This window comes from Oncorhynchus masou, chromosome 33, assembly GCF_036934945.1.
Source record: "Oncorhynchus masou masou isolate Uvic2021 chromosome 33, UVic_Omas_1.1, whole genome shotgun sequence".
Classification (NCBI taxonomy): domain Eukaryota; kingdom Metazoa; phylum Chordata; class Actinopteri; order Salmoniformes; family Salmonidae; genus Oncorhynchus; species Oncorhynchus masou.
In genome coordinates, this window is record NC_088244.1 from 1,379,481 (window position 1) to 1,399,699 (window position 20,219).

Genomic DNA, 20,219 nt, shown 5'->3' on the forward strand with positions numbered 1-20,219 from the left:
AAGAGGGATTTCATGTGTTCATTTGTCCCCCATCATCTCCCTCTCTCTGGTTGGGGGGGTTTCTGTCTCACAACGGAATCCATTTTATTTATTTCCATTTTATTTATTTATTTGTGTACATTTTATTGGTACTTATTTCAGTATGTATTTATTTAACCCTGCTGTGCAGGTCTGAATGTGTGATTTTGGCTCAGGTTGGGTCCAGAACTCATCTGGGAGGGAGAGACACCCAAGCTGAAGAACAAAATATTCAAATGTCTGCCTACGGGGTTACTACTACTGGGGCTTCTACTACTACTGGGGTTACTACTACTACTGGGGTTACTACTACTACTGGGGTTACTACTACTGGGGTTACTACTACTACTGGGGTTACTACTACTACTGGGGTTACTACTACTACTACTGGGGTTACTACTACTACTGGGGTTACTACTACTACTGGGGTTACTACTACTACTGGGGTTACTACTACTACTGGGGTTACTACTACTGAGGCTTCTACTACTACTGGGGTTACTACTACTGGGGTTACTACTACTACTGGGGTTTCTACTACTACTGGGGTTTCTACTACTGGGGTTACTACTACTGAGGCTTCTACTACTACTGCTGGGGTTACTACTACTACTGGGGTTACTACTACTACTGGGATTACTACTACTACTGGGATTACTACTACTACTGGGATTACTACTACTACTGAGGCTTCTACTACTACTGGGATTACTACTACTACTGGGATTACTACTACTACTGGGGTTACTACTACTACTGGGGTTACTACTACTACTGAGGCTTCTACTACTACTGGGATTACTACTACTACTGGGATTACTACTACTACTGGGGTTACTACTACTACTGGGGTTACTACTACTACTGGGGTTACTACTACTACTGGGGTTACTACTACTACTGAGGCTTCTACTACTACTGGGGTTACTACTACTACTGGGGTTACTACTACTGAGGCTTCTACTACTACTGCTGGGGTTACTACTACTACTGGGGTTACTACTACTACTGGGGTTACTACTACTACTGGGGTTACTACTACTGAGGCTTCTACTACTACTGGGGTTACTACTACTACTGGGATTACTACTACTGGGATTACTACTACTACTGGGATTACTACTACTACTGGGGTTACTACTACTACTGGGGTTACTACTACTACTGGGGTTACTACTACTGAGGCTTCTACTACTACTGGGGTTACTACTACTACTGGGATTACTACTACTACTGGGATTACTACTACTACTGGGGTTACTACTACTACTGGGGTTACTACTACTGAGGCTTCTACTACTACTGGGGTTACTACTACTACTGGGATTACTACTACTACTGGGATTACTACTACTACTGGGGTTACTACTACTACTGGGGTTACTACTACTACTGGGGTTACTACTACTACTACTGGGGTTACTACTACTACTACTGGGGTTACTACTACTACTACTGGGGTTACTACTACTACTACTTGGGTTACTACTACTACTACTGGGGTTACTACTACTACTACTGGGGTTACTACTACTACTACTGGGGTTACTACTACTACTACTGGGGTTACTACTACTACTGGGGTTACTACTACTGGGGTTACTACTACTGGGGTTACTACTACTACTGGGGTTACTACTACTACTGGGGTTACTACTACTACTGGGGTTACTACTACTACTGGGGTTACTACTACTACTGGTGTTACTACTACTACTGGTGTTACTACTACTACTGGTGTTACTACTACTACTGGTGTTACTACTACTACCGGGGTTACTACTACTACCGGGATTACTACTACTACCGGGATTACTACTACTGGGGTTACTACTACTACTGGGGTTACTACTACTGGGATTACTAGTACTACTGGGGTTACTACTACCGGGGTTACTACTACCGAGGCTTCTACTACCGGGGATTACTACTACTGGGATTACTACTACTGGGGTTACTACTACTGGGGTTACTACTACTGGGCTTACTACTACTACTGGGGTTACTACTACTACTACTGGGGTTACTACTACAACTGGGGTTACTACTACTACTGGGGTTACTACTACTGGGGTTACTACTACTACTGAGGCTTCTACTACTGGGGTTACTACTACTACTGGGGTTACTACTACTACTGGGGTTACTACTACTACTGGGGTTACTACTACTGGGGTTACTACTACTGGGGTTACTACTACTGGGGTTACTACTACTGGGGTTACTACTACTACTGGGGTTACTACTACTGGGGTTACTACTACTGGGGTTACTACTACTGGGGTTACTACTACTGGGGTTACTACTACTACTGGGGTTACTACTACTGGGGTTACTACTACTACTGGGGTTACTACTACTACTGGGGTTACTACTACTACTGGGGTTACTACTACTTCTGGGGTTACTACTACTACTGGGGTTACTACTACTTCTGGGGTTACTACTACTACTGGGGTTACTACTACTGAGGCTTCTACTACTACTGGGATTACTACTACTGAGGCTTCTACTACTACTGGGATTACTACTACTGAGGCTTCTACTACTACTGGGATTACTACTACTGGGATTACTACTACTACTGGGATTACTACTACTGGGATTACTACTACTACTGGGATTACTACTACTGGGGTTACTACTACTACTGGGATTACTACTACTGGGGTTTACGACTACTACTGGGATTACTACTACTGGGATTACTACTACTGGGATTACTACTACTGGGGTTACTACTACTGAGGCTTCTACTACTACTGGGGTTACTACTACTACTGGGGTTACTACTACTACTGGGGTTACTACTACTACTACTGAGGCTTCTACTACTACTGGGGTTACTACTACTACTGGGGTTACTACTACTGGGGTTACTACTACTACTGGGATTACTACTACTGAGGCTTCTACTACTACTGGGATTACTACTACTACTGGGATTACTACTACTACTGGGATTACTACTACTACTGGGATTACTACTACTGGGGTTACTACTACTGGGGTTACTACTACTGGGGTTACTACTACTGGGGTTACTACTACTACTGGGATTACTACTACTGGGGTTTACTACTACTACTGGGATTACTACTACTGGGATTACTACTACTGGGATTACTACTACTGAGGCTTCTACTACTACTGGGATTACTACTACTGGGGTTACTACTACTGAGGCTTCTACTACTACTGGGGTTACTACTACTACTGGGGTTACTACTACTACTGTGGTTACTACTACTACTGGGGTTACTACTACTACTGAGGCTTCTACTACTACTGAGGTTACTACTACTACTGGGGATACTACTACTGGGGTTACTACTACTACTGGGATTACTACTACTGAGGCTTCTACTACTGCTGGGATTCCTACTACTACTTGGGTTACTACTACTGAGGCTTCTACTACTACTGGGGTTACTACTACTGGGATTACTACTACTGGGGTTACTACTACTTCTGGGGTTACTACTACTACTGGGGTTACTACTACTACTGGGATTACTACTACTGGGATTACTACTACTGGGATTACTACTACTACTGGGGTTACTACTACTACTGGGGTTACTACTACTACTGGGGTTACTACTACTACTGGGGTTACTACTACTACTGGGGTTACTACTACTACTGGATTACTACTACTACTGGGGTTACTACTACTACTGGGGTTACTACTACTACTGGGGTTACTACTACTACTGGGGTTACTACTACTGGGGTTACTACTACTGGGGTTACTACTACTGGGGTTACTACTACTACTGGGATTACTACTACTGAGGCTTCTACTACTACTGGGGTTACGACTACTACTTGGGTTACTACTACCGAGGCTTCTACTACTACTGGGATTACTACTACTGAGGCTTCTACTACTACTGGGATTACTACTACTGGGGTTACTACTACTGGGGTTACTACTACTGGGGTTACTACTACTGGGGTTACTACTACTACTGGGGTTACTACTACTGGGGTTACTACTACTGGGGTTACTACTACTGGGGTTACTACTACTGGGGTTACTACTACTACTGGGGTTACTACTACTGGGGTTACTACTACTACTGGGGTTACTACTACTACTGGGGTTACTACTACTACTGGGGTTACTACTACTTCTGGGGTTACTACTACTACTGGGGTTACTACTACTGAGGCTTCTACTACTACTGGGATTACTACTACTGAGGCTTCTACTACTACTGGGATTACTACTACTGAGGCTTCTACTACTACTGGGATTACTACTACTGGGATTACTACTACTACTGGGATTACTACTACTGGGATTACTACTACTACTGGGATTACTACTACTACTGGGATTACTACTACTACTGGGGTTACTACTACTGGGGTTACTACTACTACTGGGATTACTACTACTGGGGTTTACGACTACTACTGGGATTACTACTACTGGGATTACTACTACTGGGATTACTACTACTGGGGTTACTACTACTGAGGCTTCTACTACTACTGGGGTTACTACTACTACTGGGGTTACTACTACTACTGGGGTTACTACTACTACTACTGAGGCTTCTACTACTACTGGGGTTACTACTACTACTGGGGTTACTACTACTGGGGTTACTACTACTACTGGGATTACTACTACTGAGGCTTCTACTACTACTGGGATTACTACTACTACTGGGATTACTACTACTACTGGGATTACTACTACTACTGGGATTACTACTACTGGGGTTACTACTACTGGGGTTACTACTACTGGGGTTACTACTACTGGGGTTACTACTACTACTGGGATTACTACTACTGGGGTTTACTACTACTACTGGGATTACTACTACTGGGATTACTACTACTGGGATTACTACTACTGAGGCTTCTACTACTACTGGGATTACTACTACTGGGGTTACTACTACTGAGGCTTCTACTACTACTGGGGTTACTACTACTACTGGGGTTACTACTACTACTGTGGTTACTACTACTACTGGGGTTACTACTACTACTGAGGCTTCTACTACTACTGAGGTTACTACTACTACTGGGGATACTACTACTGGGGTTACTACTACTACTGGGATTACTACTACTGAGGCTTCTACTACTACTGGGATTCCTACTACTACTTGGGTTACTACTACTGAGGCTTCTACTACTACTGGGGTTACTACTACTGGGATTACTACTACTGGGGTTACTACTACTACTGGGGTTACTACTACTACTGGGGTTACTACTACTACTGGGATTACTACTACTGGGATTACTACTACTACTGGGGTTACTACTACTACTGGGGTTACTACTACTACTGGGGTTACTACTACTACTGGGGTTACTACTACTACTGGGGTTACTACTACTACTGGATTACTACTACTACTGGGGTTACTACTACTACTGGGGTTACTACTACTACTGGGGTTACTACTACTACTGGGGTTACTACTACTGGGGTTACTACTACTGGGGTTACTACTACTGGGGTTACTACTACTACTGGGATTACTACTACTGAGGCTTCTACTACTACTGGGGTTACGACTACTACTTGGGTTACTACTACCGAGGCTTCTACTACTACTGGGATTACTACTACTGAGGCTTCTACTACTACTGGGATTACTACTACTGAGGCTTCTACTACTACTGGGATTACTACTACTGGGATTACTACTACTACTGGGATTACTACTACTACTGGGATTACTACTACTACTGGGATTACTACTACTACTGGGGTTACTACTACTACTGGGGTTACTACTACTGGGGTTACTACTACTGGGGTTACTACTACTACTGGGATTACTACTACTGGGGTTTACTACTACTACTGGGATTACTACTACTGGGATTACTACTACTGAGGCTTCTACTACTACTGGGATTACTACTACTGGGATTACTACTACTGGGGTTACTACTACTGAGGCTTCTACTACTACTGGGATTACTACTACTACTGGGATTACTACTACTACTGGGATTACTACTACTGGGGTTACTACTACTACTGGGGTTACTACTACTACTGGGGTTACTACTACTACTGAGGCTTCTACTACTACTGGGGTTACTACTACTACTGGGATTACTACTACTGAGGCTTCTACTACTACTGGGATTACTACTACTACTGGGATTACTACTACTACTGGGATTACTACTACTACTGGGATTACTACTACTACTGGGGTTACTACTACTACTGGGGTTACTACTACTACTGGGGTTACTACTACTGGGGTTACTACTACTACTGGGATTACTACTACTGGGGTTTACTACTACTACTGGGATTACTACTACTGGGGTTTACTACTACTACTGGGATTTACTACTACTACTGGGATTACTACTACTGGGATTACTACTACTGGGGTTACTACTACTGAGGCTTCTACTACTGCTGGGGTTACTACTACTACTGGGGTTACTACTACTACTGGGGTTACTACTACTACTGGGGTTACTACTACTACTGAGGCTTCTACTACTACTGAGGTTACTACTACTACTGGGGTTACTACTACTACTGGGATTACTACTACTGAGGATTCTACTACTACTGGGGTTACTACTACTACTGGGGTTACTACTACTGAGGCTTCTACTACTACTGGGGTTACTACTACTGGGATTACTACTACTGAGGCTTCTACTACTACTGGGGTTACTACTACTACTGGGATTACTACTACTGGGATTACTACTACTACTGGGGTTACTACTACTACTGGGATTACTACTACTGGGGTTACTACTACTACTGGGGTTACTACTACTACTGGGGTTACTACTACTACTGGGGTTACTACTACTACTGGGGTTACTACTACTACTGGGTTACTAATACTGGGATTACTACTACTACTGGGGTTACTACTACTGGGGTTACTACTACTACTACTGGGATTACTACTACTGAGGCTTCTACTACTACTGGGGTTACTACTACTACTGGGGTTACTACTACTGAGGCTTCTACTACTACTGGGATTACTACTACTGAGGCTTCTACTACTGGGGTTACTACTACTACTGGGGTTACTACTACTACTGGGGTTACTACTACTACTGGGGTTACTACTACTACTGGGGTTACTACTACTACTGGGGTTACTACTACTACTGGGGTTACTACTACTACTGGGGTTTCTACTACTACTGGGGTTACTACTACTACTGGGGTTACTACTACTACTGGGGTTACTACTACTACTGGGGTTACTACTACTACTGGGGTTACTACTACTGGGGTTACTACTACTGGGGTTACTACTACTGGGATTACTACTACTGGGATTACTACTACTACTGGGGTTACTACTACTGAGGCTTCTACTACTACTGGGGTTACTACTACTGAGGCTTCTACTACTACTGGGATTACTACTACTGGGATAACTACTACTGAGGGTTCCTACTACTGGGGTTCCTACTACTGGGGTTCCTACTACTACTGGGGTTACTACTACTGAGGCTTCTACTACTACTGGGATTACTACTACTGAGGTTTCTACTACTACTGGGATTACTACTACTACTGGGGTTACTACTACTGGGATTACTACTACTGGGATTACTACTACTGAGGTTACTACTACTGAGGCTTCTACTACTACTGGGGTTACTACTACTACTTGGATTACTACTACTGGGATTACTACTAATACTGGGATTACTACTACTGGGATTACTACTACTGGGGTTACTACTACTACTGGGGTTACTACTACTACTACTACTACTGGGGTTACTACTACTGAGGCTTCTACTACTACTGGGGTTACTACTACTACTGGGGTTACTACTACTACTGGGATTACTACTACTGGGATAACTACTACTGAGGGTTCCTACTACTGGGGTTCCTACTACTGGGGTTCCTACTACTACTGGGATTACTACTACTGAGGCTTCTACTACTACTACTGGGATTACTACTACTGAGGTTTCTACTACTACTGGGATTACTACTACTACTGGGGTTACTACTACTGGGATTACTACTACAGGGATTACTACTACTGGGATTACTACTACTGAGGTTTCTACTACTACTGGGATTACTACTAATACTGGGATTACTACTACTGGGGTTACTACTACTACTGGGGTTACTACTACTACTACTACTGGGGTTACTACTACTACTGGGGTTACTACTACTGGGATTACTACTACTACTGGGATTACTACTACTACTACTGAGGCTTCTACTACTACTGGGGTTACTGCTACTGGGGTTACTACTACTACTGGGGTTACTACTACTACTGGGGTTACTACTACTACTGGGATTACAACTACTACTGGGATTACTACTACTACTGGGGTTACTACTACTACTGGGGTTACTACTACTACTGGGGTTACTACTACTGGGACAACTACTACTGGGATTACTACTACTGGGATTACTACTACTACTGGGGTTACTACTACTGGGATTACTACTACTGAGGCTTCTACTACTACTGGGATTACTACTACTGGGATTACTACTACTGGGGTTACTACTACTGAGGCTTCTACTACTACTGGGGTTACTACTACTACTGGGGTTACTACTACTACTGGGGTTACTACTACTACTGGGGTTACTACTACTACTGAGGCTTCTACTACTACTGGGGTTACTACTACTACTGGGGTTACTACTACTACTGGGATTACTACTACTGAGGCTTCTACTACTACTGGGATTACTACTACTACTGGGATTACTACTACTACTGGGATTACTACTACTACTGGGATTACTACTACTACTGGGGTTACTACTACTACTGGGATTACTACTACTGGGGTTACTACTACTGGGGTTACTACTACTACTGGGATTACTACTACTGGGATTACTACTACTGGGATTACTACTACTGAGGCTTCTACTACTACTGGGATTACTACTACTGGGATTACTACTACTGAGGCTTCTACTACTACTGGGATTACTACTACTGGGATTACTACTACTGGGGTTACTACTACTGAGGCTTCTACTACTACTGGGGTTACTACTACTACTGGGGTTACTACTACTACTGGGGTTACTACTACTACTGAGGCTTCTACTACTACTGAGGTTACTACTACTACTGGGGTTACTACTACTACTGGGGTTACTACTACTACTGGGATTACTACTACTGAGGCTTCTACTACTACTGGGATTCCTACTACTACTTGGGTTACTACTACTGAGGCTTCTACTACTACTGGGGTTACTACTACTGGGATTACTACTACTGAGGCTTCTACTACTACTGGGGTTACTACTACTACTGGGGTTACTACTACTACTGGGGTTACTACTACTACTGGGGTTACTATTACTACTGGGGTTACTACTACTACTGGGGTTACTACTACTACTGGGGTTACTACTACTACTGGGGTTACTACTACTACTGGGTTACTAATACTGGGATTACTACTACTACTGGGGTTACTACTACTACTGGGGTTACTACTACTGGGGTTACTACTACTGGGGTTACTACTACTGGGGTTACTACTACTACTGGGATTACTACTACTGAGGCTTCTACTACTACTGGGGTTACTACTACTACTTGGGTTACTACTACCGAGGCTTCTACTACTACTGGGATTACTACTACTGAGGCTTCTACTACTACTGGGATTACTACTACTGGGATTACTACTACTACTGGGATTACTACTACTACTGGGATTACTACTACTACTGGGATTACTACTACTACTGGGATTACTACTACTACTGGGGTTACTACTACTACTGGGGTTACTACTACTGGGGTTACTACTACTGGGGTTACTACTACTACTGGGATTACTACTACTGGGGTTTACTACTACTACTGGGATTACTACTACTACTGGGATTACTACTACTGAGGCTTCTACTACTACTGGGATTACTACTACTGGGGTTACTACTACTGAGGCTTCTACTACTACTGGGGTTACTACTACTACTGGGGTTACTACTACTACTGGGGTTACTACTACTACTGAGGCTTCTACTACTACTGGGGTTACTACTACTGGGGTTACTACTACTACTGGGATTACTACTACTGAGGCTTCTACTACTACTGGGATTACTACTACTACTGGGATTACTACTACTACTGGGATTACTACTACTACTGGGATTACTACTACTACTGGGGTTACTACTACTGGGGTTACTACTACTGGGGTTACTACTACTGGGGTTACTACTACTACTGGGATTACTACTACTGGGGTTTACTACTACTACTGGGATTACTACTACTGGGATTACTACTACTGAGGCTTCTACTACTACTGGGATTACTACTACTGGGATTACTACTACTGGGGTTACTACTACTGAGGCTTCTACTACTGCTGGGGTTACTACTACTACTGGGGTTACTACTACTACTGGGGTTACTACTACTACTGGGGTTACTACTACTACTGAGGCTTCTACTACTACTGAGGTTACTACTACTACTGGGGTTACTACTACTGGGATTACTACTACTACTGGGATTACTACTACTGAGGCTTCTACTACTACTGGGATTACTACTACTACTGGGGTTACTACTACTGAGGCTTCTACTACTACTGGGGTTACTACTACTGAGGCTTCTACTACTACTGGGGTTACTACTACTACTGGGATTACTACTACTGGGATTACTACTACTACTGGGATTACTACTACTACTGGGGTTACTACTACTACTGGGGTTACTACTACTACTGGGGTTACTACTACTACTGGGGTTACTACTACTACTGGGGTTACTACTACTACTGGGGTTACTACTACTACTGGGGTTACTACTACTGGGATTACTACTACTACTGGGGTTACTACTACTACTGGGGTTACTACTACTGGGGTTACTACTACTGGGGTTACTACTACTACTGGGATTACTACTACTGAGGCTTCTACTACTACTGGGGTTACTACTACTACTTGGGTTACTACTACTGAGGCTTCTACTACTACTGGGATTACTACTACTGAGGCTTCTACTACTGGGGTTACTACTACTACTGGGGTTACTACTACTACTGGGGTTACTACTACTACTGGGGTTACTACTACTACTGGGGTTACTACTACTACTGGGGTTTCTACTACTACTGGGGTTACTACTTCTACTGGGGTTACTACTACTACTGGGGTTACTACCACTACTGGGGTTACTACCACTACTGGGGTTACTACCACTACTGGGGTTACTACTACTACTGGGGTTACTACTACTACTGGGGTTACTACTACTACTGGGGTTACTACTACTGGGGTTACTACTACTGGGATTACTACTACTGGGATTACTACTACTACTGGGGTTACTACTACTGAGGCTTCTACTACTACTGGGGTTACTACTACTGAGGCTTCTACTACTACTGGGGTTACTACTACTACTGGGGTTACTACTACTACTGGGATTACTACTACTGGGATAACTATTACTGAGGGTTCCTACTACTGGGGTTCCTACTACTGGGGTTCCTACTACTACTGGGGTTACTACTACTGAGGCTTCTACTACTACTGGGATTACTACTACTGAGGTTTCTACTACTACTGGGATTACTACTACTACTGGGGTTACTACTACTGGGATTACTACTACAGGGATTACTACTACTGGGATTACTACTACTGAGGCTTCTACTACTACTGGGGTTACTACTACTGAGGCTTCTACTACTACTGGGATTACTACTACTACTTGGATTACTACTACTGGGATTACTACTAATACTGGGATTACTACTACTGGGATTACTACTACTGGGGTTACTACTACTACTGGGGTTACTACTACTACTACTACTGGGGTTACTACTACTGAGGCTTCTACTACTACTGGGGTTACTACTACTACTGGGGTTACTACTACTACTGGGATTACTACTACTGGGATAACTACTACTGAGGGTTCCTACTACTGGGGTTCCTACTACTTGGGTTCCTACTACTGAGGCTTCTACTACTACTGGGATTACTACTACTGAGGTTTCTACTACTACTGGGATTACTACTACTACTGGGGTTACTACTACTGGGATTACTACTACAGGGATTACTACTACTGGTATTACTACTACTGAGGCTTCTACTACTACTGGGGTTACTACTACTGAGGCTTCTACTACTACTGGGGTTACTACTACTACTTGGATTACTACTACTGGGATTACTACTAATACTGGGATTACTACTACTGGGGTTACTACTACTACTGGGGTTACTACTACTACTACTACTGGGGTTACTACTACTACTGGGGTTACTACTACTACTGGGGTTACTACTACTACTGGGATTACTACTACTACTACTACTGAGGCTTCTACTACTACTGGGGTTACTGCTACTGGGGTTACTACTACTACTGGGGTTACTACTACTACTGGGGTTACTACTACTGGGACAACTACTACTGGGATTACTACTACTACTGGGGTTACTACTACTGGGGTTACTACTACTACTGGGGTTACTACTACTACTGGGGTTACTACTACTACTGGGGTTACTACTACTGGGACAACTACTTCCGGGGTTACTACTACTACTGGGGTTACTACTACTACTGGGGTTACTACTACTACTGGGGTTACTACAACTGGGGTTACTACTACTACTGGGGTTACTACTACTACTGGGGTTACTACTACTGGGGTTACTACTACTACTGGGGTTACTACTACTACTACTGGGGTTACTACTACTACTGGGATTACTACTACTACTGGGGTTACTACTACTACTGGGGTTACTACTACTGGGGTTACTACTACTGGGGTTACTACTACTACTACTGGGGTTACTACTACTACTGGGGTTACTACTACTACTGGGGTTACTACTACTACTGGGGTTACTACTACTACTGGGGTTACTACTACTGGGGTTACTACTACTACTGGGGTTACTACTACTACTGGGGTTACTACTACTACTGGGGTTACTACTACTACTGGAGTTACTACTACTATTACTGGGGTTACTACTACTGGGGTTACTACTACTGGGGTTACTACTACTGGGGTTACTACTACTACTGGGGTTACTACTACTGGGGTTACTACTACTGGGGTTACTACTACTACTGGGGTTACTACTACTACTGGGGTTACTACTACTACTGGGGTTACTACTACTACTGGAGTTACTACTACTATTACTGGGGTTACTACTACTGGGGTTACTACTACTGGGGTTACTACTACTGGGGTTACTACTACTACTGGGGTTACTACTACTGGGGTTACTACTACTACTGGGGTTACTACTACTGGGGTTACTACTACTGGGGTTACTACTACTGGGGTTACTACTACTATTACTGGGGTTACTACTACTGGGGTTACTACTACTGGGGTTACTACTACTACTGGGGTTACTACTACTGGGGTTACTACTACTGGGGTTACTACTACTGGGGTTACTACTACTGGGGTTGTTACTACTCCTGGGGTCACTTCTACTGCCTATGTTTCTCCCCCAAACCTCCACCCCATCTACTCCCTGAAGTGTTTTTCCTTCTATCTCCTCTCCCTGTCTCTCCTCCCTCTCCCTCCCCTCTCTCTCTCTCTTTTTCCTATCCCACTCTAACAGAGTACTGTTCTGTTCCACCCCACTGCCCAGTGATAGTAGTGGTATCTGTCCCACTGCCCAGTGATAGTAGTGGTATCTGTCCCACTGCCCAGTGATAGTAGTGGTATCTGCCCCACTGCCCAGTGATAGTGGTATCTGCCCCACTGCCCAGTGATAGTGGTATCTGCCCTACTGCCCAGTGTTAGTGGTATCTGTCCCACTGCCAAGTGATAGTGATATCTGTCCCCAATGCCCAGTGATAGTGATATCTGCCCCACTACCAGGTGATAGTGATAGCTGTCCTACTGCCAAGCGGTAGCGATATATGTCCCCACTGCCCAGTGATAGTGATATCTGCCCCACTACCAGGCGATAGTGATAGCTGTCCCACTGCCAAGCGTTAGTGATAGCTGTCCCCACTGCCCAGTGATAGTGGTATCTGTCCCACTGCCAAGCGGTAGTGATATCTGCCCCACTGCCCAGTGATAGTGGTATCTGTCCCACTGCCAAGCGGTAGTGGTATCTGTCCCACTGCCAAGCGGTAGTGATATCTACCCCACTGCCAAGCGGTAGTGATATCTGCCCCACTACCAAGTGATTTTGATATCTGTCCCACTGCCCAGTGATAGTGATATCTGTCCCACTGCCCAGTGATAGTGATATCTGTCCCACTGCCCAGTGATATCTGTCCCACTGCCCAGTGATATCTGTCCCACTGCCCAGTGATATCTGTCCCACTGCCCAGTGATATCTGTCACACTGCCCAGTGATATCTGTCACACTGCCCAGTGATATCTGTCACACTGCCCAGTGATATCTGTCACACTGCCCAGTGATATCTGTCACACTGCCCAGTGATATCTGTCACACTGCCCAGTGATATCTGTCACACTGCCCAGTGATAGTGATATCTGTCCCACTGCCCAGTGATAGTGATATCTGTCCCCACTGCCAGGTGCTGGTTATATCTGTCCCACTTCCAAGTGATAGTGATATCTGTCCCACTGCCCAGTGATAGTGATATCTGTCCCACTTCCCAGTGATAGTGATATCTGCCCCATTGCCCAGTGATAGTGATAGCTGCCCCACTACCAAGTGATAGTGATAGCTGCCCCACTACCAAGTGATAGTGATAGCTGTCCCCACTGGCCAGTGATAGTGGTATCTGTCCCACCTCCAAGCGGTAGTGATATCTGTGATATCTGCCCCACTGCCCAGTGATAGTGGAATCTGTCCCACTGCCAAGCGGTAGTGATATCTGCCCCACTACCAAGTTATTTTGATATCTGTCCCCACTGCAAAGTGATAGTGATATCTGTCCCCACTGCCCAGTGATAGTGATATCTGTCCCACTGCCCAGTGATAGTGATATCTGTCCCACTGCCCAGTGATAGTGATATCTGTCCCACTGCCCAGTGATAGTGATATCTGTCCCACTGCCCAGTGATAGTGATATCTGTCCCACTGCCCAGTGATAGTGATATCTGTCCCACTGCCCAGTGATAGTGATATCTGTCCCACTGCCCAGTGATAGTGATATCTGTCCCACTGCCCAGTGATAGTGATATCTGTCCCACTGCCCAGTGATAGTGATATCTGTCCCACTGCCCAGTGATAGTGATATCTGTCCCACTGCCCAGTGATAGTGATATCTGTCCCACTGCCCAGTGATAGTGGTATCTGTCCCACCTCCAAGCGGTAGTGATATCTGTGATATCTGCCCCACTGCCCAGTGATAGTGATATCTGTGATATCTGTCCCACTGCCAAGCGGTAGTGATATCTGCCCCACTACCAAGTTATTTTGATATCTGTCCCCACTGCAAAGTGATAGTGATATCTGTCCCCACTGCCCAGTGATAGTGATATCTGTCCCCACTGCCCAGTGATAGTGATATCTGTCCCACTGCCCAGTGATAGTGATATCTGTCCCACTGCCCAGTGATAGTGATATCTGTCCCACTGCCCAGTGATAGTGATATCTGTCCCACTGCCCAGTGATAGTGATATCTGTCCCACTGCACAGTGATAGTGATATCTGTCCCACTGCCCAGTGATAGTGATATCTGTCCCCACTGCCCAGTGATAGTGGTATCTGTCCCACCTCCAAGCGGTAGTGATATCTGTGATATCTGCCCCACTGCCCAGTGATAGTGGAATCTGTCCCACTGCCAAGCGGTAGTGATATCTGCCCCACTACCAAGTTATTTTGATATCTGTCCCCACTGCCCAGTGATAGTGATATCTGTCCCACTGCCCAGTGATAGTGATATCTGTCCCCACTGCCCAGTGATAGTGATATCTGTCCCACTGCCCAGTGATAGTGATATCTGTCCCACTGCCCAGTGATAGTGATATCTGTCCCACTGCCCAGTGATAGTGATATCTGTCCCACTGCCCAGTGATAGTGATATCTGTCCCACTGCCCAGTGATAGTGATATCTGTCCCACTGCCCAGTGATAGTGATATCTGTCCCACTGCCCAGTGATAGTGATATCTGTCCCACTGCCCAGTGATAGTGATATCTGTCCCACTGCCCAGTGATAGTGATATCTGTCCCACTGCACAGTGATAGTGATATCTGTCCCACTGCCCAGTGATAGTGATATCTGTCCCCACTGCCCAGTGATAGTGGTATCTGTCCCACCTCCAAGCGGTAGTGATATCTGTGATATCTGCCCCACTGCCCAGTGATAGTGGAATCTGTCCCACTGCCAAGCGGTAGTGATATCTGCCCCACTACCAAGTTATTTTGATATCTGTCCCCACTGCCCAGTGATAGTGATATCTGTCCCACTGCCCAGTGATAGTGATATCTGTCCCCACTGCCAAGTGATAGTGATATCTGTCCCACTGCTCAGTGATGGTGATATCTGTCCCACAGCCCAGTGATAGTGATATCTGTCCCACAGCCCAGTGATAGTGATATCTGTCCCACTGCCCAGTGATAGTGATATCTGTCCCCACTGCCAGGTGCTGGTTATATCTGTCCCACTGCCCAGTGATAGTGATATCTGTCCCACTGCCCAGTGATAGTGATATCTGTCCCCACTGCCAAGTGATAGTGATATCTGTCCCCACTGCCAGGTGCTGGTTATATCTGTTCCACTGCCAAGTGATAGTGATATCTGTCCCACTGCCAAGTGATAGTGATATCTGTCCCCACTGCCAAGTGATAGTGATATCTGTCCCCACTGCCCAGTGATAGTGATATCTGTCCCACTGCCCAGTGAAAGTGATGGCTGCCCCACTGCCTAATGATAGTGATGGCTGTCCCACTGCCTAATGATAGTGATGGCTGTCCCACTGCCCAGTGATAGTGATGGCTGTCCCACTTCCCAACGATAGTGATAGCTGCCCCAATACCAGGTGATAGTGATAGCTGCCCCACTGCCCAGTGATTTCTGTCCCACTGCCAGGAGATAGTGATAGATGCACAACTTCCCACTGATCTGTCCCACTGCCAGGTGATATTGATATCTGTCCCATTGCCCAGTGATAGTGATAGCTGTCCCACTGCCCAGCGATAGTGATAGCTGTCCCATTGCCCAGTGATAGTGATAGCTGCCCCACTGCCTAATGATAGTGAAAGCTGTCCCACTGCCTAATGATAGTGACGGCTGTCCCACTTCCCAGTGATAGTGATGGCTGTCCCACTTCCCAATGACAGTGATAGCTGTCCCACTGCCTAATGATAGTGATGGCTGCCCCACTGCACCGCGATAGTGATGGCCCAGCGATAGTGAAAGCTGTCCCACTGCCTAATGATAGTGATAGCTGTCCCACTGCCTAATGATAGTGATGGCTGCCCCACTGCCTAATGATAGTGATAGCTGTCCCACTGCCTAATGATAGTGATGGCTGTCCCACTGCCTAATGATAGTGATGGCTGTCCCACTGCCTAATGATAGTGATGGCTGCCCCACTGCACCGCGATCGTGATGGCTGCTCCACTGCACCGCGATAGTGATGGCCCAGCGATAGTGAAAGCTGTCCCACTGCCTAATGATAGTGATAGCTGTCCCACTGCCTAATGATAGTGATAGCTGTCCCACTGCCTAATGATAGTGATGGCTGTCCCACTGCCTAATGATAGTGATGGCTGCCCCACTGCCTAATGATAGTGATGGCTGCCCCACTGCCTAATGATAGTGATGGCTGCCCCACTGCCTAATGATAGTGATGGCTGCCCCACTGCCTAATGATAGTGACACTGACACCTGATAGGCTAATGGAAAATGATATAACAGCACGCATGTGTTGGTTTCTTTGCTGGTCAATTGTTATCTGTTGGGCTATCAACTAATGTTGGGCTATCAACTACTGTTGGGCTATCAACTAGTGTTGGGCTATCAACTAGTGTTGGGCTATCAACTAGTGTTGGGCTATCAGCTACTGTTGGGCTATCAGCTACTGTTGGGCTATCAGCTACTGTTGGGCTATCAGCTACTGATGGGCTATCAACTAGTGTCTGGCTTGTGTTTTTATTCTTATGCAGCTAACCTCTAGCAGCTAACCTCTAGCAATTAGTTTGTCAGATGCTAACGCTACACAAAGTCAGCTCTGTATACTGTAAGCCTATTGGCTAATTGCTAGCTAACACCATCAGCTCTATGTGACATCAACATTAGCATTCTAACCAGCATAGTTTATCACTGAATGCACTTGTTTAAGTTCAACAAATAAGCAAAGAATTCAACAAGCTTGTTTGGTGACATTAGCTACCTACATGTTTGATTTTAGTGTTGCTATGCACTCTTCCATCCATTAAATTTATCTTACCATCAAACAATCTGTGATCGCAACAATTATTTATTTTTTGGTAAGAAAGCGAGATAGCTGCCATATTTGCCACGCCCAAAGTTAATGACAAAAAGCATCAAGATCTCTGAAGTGTGTCTGCTTCCCAAGTGACGAGCTTTTACTGCCAACGTAGTGCACTATATAGGGAATGGGATGCCATTTGGTTAGCATTCATATGTCTGATGTCATCACGCTGTGTGATGCCAGCTGACTTCCGAGGTTCAAGGTCAAGACAGAGTCACAGCTGCATTGTAACCGAGATTAATTTATAAGTCAAGTGTAGTTGTTTTGTATCCACACTGAATGTTTTTGATCCTGTCCTTGGTGTATTTTGTCTGCTAAACTGATATAACACTGTAATACTGGACAATATGATACAACGCTGTAATACTGGACAATATGATACAAACTGTAGTACTGGACAATATGATATAAACTGTAGTACTCGACAATATGATATAACACTGTAATACTGGACAATATGATACAACGCTGTAATACTGGACAATATGATACAAACTGTAGTACTGGACAATATGATATAAACTGTAGTACTGGACAATATGATATAAACTGTAGTACTCGACAATATGATATAACACTGTAATACTGGACAATATGATACAACACTGTAATACTGGACAATATGATACAACGCAGTAATACTGGACAATATGATATAAACTGTAGTACTGGACAATATGATATAAACTGTAATACTGAACAATATGATACAAACTGTAATACTGGACAATATAATATAAACTGTAATACTGGACAATATAATATAAACTGTAATACTGGACAATATAATATAAACTGTAATACTGGACAATATAATATAAACTGTAGTACTGAACAATATGATACAAACTGTAATACTGGACAATATAATATAAACTGTAATACTGAACAATATGATATAAACTGTAATACTGAACAATATGATACAACGCTGTAATACTGGACAATATGATATAAACTGTAGTACTGGACAATATGATATAAACTGTAGTACTGGACAATATGGTATAAACTGTAGTACTGGACAATATGATATAAACTGTAGTACTGGACAATATGATATAAACTGTAGTACTCGACAAGCAGAAATTTGCATCCTGTACCTCTAACTCAAAAAGTTCTGGGACACTGTAAAGTCCATGGAGAACAAGAGCACCTCCGCCCAGCGGCCCACTGCACTGAGGCTAGGTAACACGGTCACCACCGATAAATCCATGATAATCGAAAACTTCAACAAGCATTTCTTAACGGCTGGCCATGCCTTCCTCCTGGATACTCCAACCTCGGCCAACAGCTCCGTCCCCCTCGCAGCTACTCGCCCAAGCCTCCCCAGCTTCTCCTTTATCCAAATCCCGATAGCAGATGTTCTGAAAGAGCTGCAAAACCTGGACCCGTACAAATCAGCTGGGCTTGACAATCTGGACACTCTATTTCTGAAACTATCCGCCGCCGTTGTCGCAACCCCTATTACCAGCCTGTTCAACCTCGCTTTCATATCGTCTGAGATCCCCAAGGACTGGAAAGCTGCTTCGGTCATCCCCCTCTTCAAAGGGGGAGACACCCTAGACCAAAACTGTTACAGACATATATCCATCCTGTCCTGCGTATCTAAGGTCTTCGAAAGCCAAGTCAACAAACAGATCACTGACCATCTCGAATTCCACCGTATCTTCTCCGCTGTGCAATCTGGTTTCCGAGCCGGTCATGGGTGCACCTCAGCCACGCTCAAGGTACTAAACGATATCATAACCGCTATCGATAAAAG